The sequence below is a fragment of the Elephantulus edwardii genome, unplaced genomic scaffold (genome assembly GCF_000299155.1).
Source record: "Elephantulus edwardii isolate Elephantulus edwardi_28Jun2011 unplaced genomic scaffold, EleEdw1.0 scaffold00049, whole genome shotgun sequence".
Taxonomy (NCBI): Eukaryota; Metazoa; Chordata; class Mammalia; order Macroscelidea; family Macroscelididae; genus Elephantulus; species Elephantulus edwardii.
Window position 1 is genome coordinate 5,527,587 of NW_006399799.1, and position 3,865 is coordinate 5,531,451.

The window sequence follows — 3,865 nt, forward strand, 5'->3', positions numbered from 1 at the left end:
TTAATGGGTTTTCAGGTAAGCAGAAACTTAGTCCAGATTGCCATGACCTTTTTTCTCTCAGGCCAGCTTAGATGCTCCATACCTAGAGCTGGTGGTAAAATTGTTAACTTCTGGCATTCCTCCCAGCTGCTGCTAGAGCACTGTCATATCTATATACTTTGATAGCAAGATTCTGGCTGAAGTCCCAATGAAAAGTCTGTGGCCCCTGTGTGCATATGTGGGCCTGTCAGTACCCTGGAGGTCAAGTGTTGTTACTTCAAATTGCATAGCTAACCTGTGGCTGCAACCTGCCAGAATCCCATGGGAGAAAAGGTTGATTTTTTTTTAATACAAGTTTTTTTTTTATACTGGTTTACTTACAAAGTTTGTATACATCGTTTTTCACACAGGATCTTTCCTATCTCCTTAACCCACCACTCCCTCTACCCATCAAATTGTGTGAACCTATGATTACAACCCCCATCCCCCTATGCCATTCTTACCCCTCTGCTACAATTCTTCCCCCCACTCCCAGATCCTCATACATGTTTTGCTGCTAGTTATCTATTTCTACAATGATGGTCTTACTTGTCCTTACGGGACAGTTAGTTCACTTAACATTTTCTAGTCCCTCCCAAGTTAGCTAGTGATTCACAAGATCATTGCTCCTGTGTGCTGTATGTTCCATTGTGTGAATGCACCATAATTTCTCAATCTATTTGATTGTAGTTGGACTTTTGGGCTGCTTCCATGTTCTTGGCGATGGTGAATAATGCTTCTATGAACATTGGTGTACAAGTCTCAAAAGTTTACAGAATCCTACAGGGCCTCCACAGGAGAAAAATTAATGACACAATTACAAAACTTTCACAGAGGAAGATACTTAGATTGCCAACAGACACGAAAAATGCTCAAAATCACTGGCAATAAGATGCCATCTCGCTCCTGTAGCAGTGGCAAAGTTTAACAGGATAGCAAGTAATAAATGTTGGAATGGATGTGTTGAGATAGGAACTCTTAACACTGTTGATGGGACTGTAAAATGGTACAACTACTCTGGAAGGCAGTTTGGCATTTCTTCAGAAAGATGAACATAGAAATTCCGTATCACCCAGCAATTTCACTGCTTGGAATACACCCCAAGAAAATGAGAGCTGAGACACAAAAACAGAAGCTTATTATAAAGACCAGCCAAGGACATGCTCATGTTAGCAGTAAGAGAAAGATTGGCTCAAGTGGAATAGCAAACTGAAATACGGAAAAGATTTTTCACAATGAAGACTTAAATTTATGAGCTGGAAGGGGAGGAAAAGAAGAGGTTTTGTAGTAGGCTTGGGAGAATGACCATTAGGGGAAATGTGCTTCAGTTGAAAAATTACTGAGGCTAGAACTTCAGGATTTGACTCTTGGTTGCTATCCATTATCTTAGGGCATGTGTGTGTTGTGTACTGAGGAGATGAATCTGACCCATAGCTAACCCTCTAGTGGGTTTTCAGAGTCAGTCGCACAGGAGAAGGTTACCAGTCCTCCCATGGAGCAGCTAGTAGCCTCCAACCTCATGTCTTCAGTATTGAAGTGCAGCTTCTTGCCTCTAGGCCACCAAAGATGTGTGTGTGTATATGTGTTAATCTCTTGAGTTAGAGATTAAACAGGAGCAAAGCATAATAGAATAAGATAGATGCCAGTACACCAGAAATTTTCCAGGAAGCAGAAGTTAAAGAGGCAACCTTTTTTCTCCAGAGCCAAAAGAACCAGAGCCTTGGATCTGTACTTCTAACCTCCTAAACTGAGAAAATGTCTTCATTAAAGCCACCCATTTAAAAAAAAAAGCCACCCATTTGTGGTATTTTTGTTAGAGCAGAACTAGAGAACAAAGGATTTGGTACTGGAATAGTAGGGTACTACTTTGTTATGTGCTGTCAAGTCACCTGAGACAGTGACCCTAAGTACAGCAGCTCTGAAACCTTCCCTGTCCTGAGCCAGTCTCACGGTCCCTGACACATCCACCTCCATTGCTCCAGTTACTCTTACTCTATCAATCCATCTCATCCTAGGTCTTCCTTTCCTGTACTCTCCCTCCATCCTTCCAAACATGATGTCCTTCTCCAAGGACTGGTCCCACCTGACAACATGCCCAGAGTATGTGAGTCAGAGCTTCAAAATCCTAGCCCCAAGAAGTTAGTAGAGCAATAAAATGTGGAAGTGTTTGTGGAATGGGTAAGGGCTGGAAGGGTTTTACGGTGCCCAATAGTAAAAGCCTATACTGACTTGAGATTTGATCTCAGAAAGGTGTGTTTCAGGGCTGTAACCTTTCTCCATGGATATTCAATCTCTATGCAGAACAAATCGTTTGAGAAGCTATACCTTATGAAGAAAAATGTGGCATCAGGGTTGCAGGAAGACTGACCAAACCACCTGAGTTATACAGATGATTCTTATATTAGCTAGAAGTGAAGACTTGAAACGCTGCAAAATTCAAAGACTACAACCTTTAAGACAGGTTATATCTCAAAATCAGGAAAACAAAATTCCTCATCACTGGACTGATAACACATCATGGTAAGTTAAGAAAAGACTGAAATTGTTAACAATTTTTTCTTACTTGGACCCACGGTTAACATCCTTGGTATCAGCAGTCAAGAAATCAAAAGACCGTTGGCAATAGGAAAATCTGCTGTCAAGAAACTGCAAAATGCTAGAGAGGAATGATGTCAGTTTAATGAGTAAGGCACACCTGATTCAAGCCATGGTCTTTTCAGTTACTTGCTATGCATCTATCTGAAAGTTGGATGTGACTAAGGATGACAGAAGGAAAATCAATGTCTTTGAGTTGTGATATTGATGAAAGGTATTGAATATCCCATTGACTGCCTAAGCAAATAGGTCCTGGGGAAAGTGCAGCCAGAATGCTCTTAAGAGGTGAAGATGGTAAAGCTTCATTTCACATACTTTGAGCATGTTATTAGGAAGGGTCAGTCCTTGGAGAAGGACATTTTGCTTGGAAAGGTGGAAGGTCAGCATAAAGGACGAAGACACTCATCATGGTGAATTGACATAGTGATTGTAGCAATAGGCTCAAGTATATCAGAGAGGATGAGAATAGACTTGGTGGAATTACAGTTGTCAAAAGCAACTGTGGTTTGGGCTTAGAAGGCAGTGAAGAGAGCTCTGGAGAAAACTTAGAAAATACATATGGCACCATCAGAATGTTTTTAGAAAAGTGGAAGATAAATGCGCTTCTGGTGAGACTTTAAAAGAATGCATGATTGGACAATGAAGGAAAGGCAAAAAAACTTTCTATCCAGTGGCAAAAGAACTTGCCTGCATTTTGTTCAGATTGTTGGTGAAAGGTACACATGTGAGTGATGAATATGGATATTTGGCTGATGAGATTTCTGAGCAAGGTATTAAAGGAGCTACATCTTTCCCCCCCCCTGCTGATAGTAAAATGCAAGAAAGAAATAGACTTATAATGAACTAGATAAAATGAAAACAGACTTTTGAAATGTCATTGCACAAACTAAGGATAAGTGTTCTAGAACATTCACCAAGAAATTGATTCTGTTTAATCTTAATTTTTGCTAAAGAGATTGAGCATCAATCTCATATAACTACAATAGTAGACAATGCATCACTTTATACTGAAAGGAACAGAGTTTGCCTCCTAGAATGTAGCAGGAAGGAAAGAGGCCAAAGGATCTATAGTAGTTGTCCTCTAAGAAAAGAAAAGGACCACTCCCTGGAGCATCTAAGAGTTCAGCAGAACTTCTGGAGGGAGCAGAAACCATCTGTTGCCAGTGGTGAAAGCAAGGACTCCTTGGTCCCTTAGGAAATTCTAGGTTTCAGAATCAGATATTCTGCCTACTCAGTTTTAGCGAATAAGACT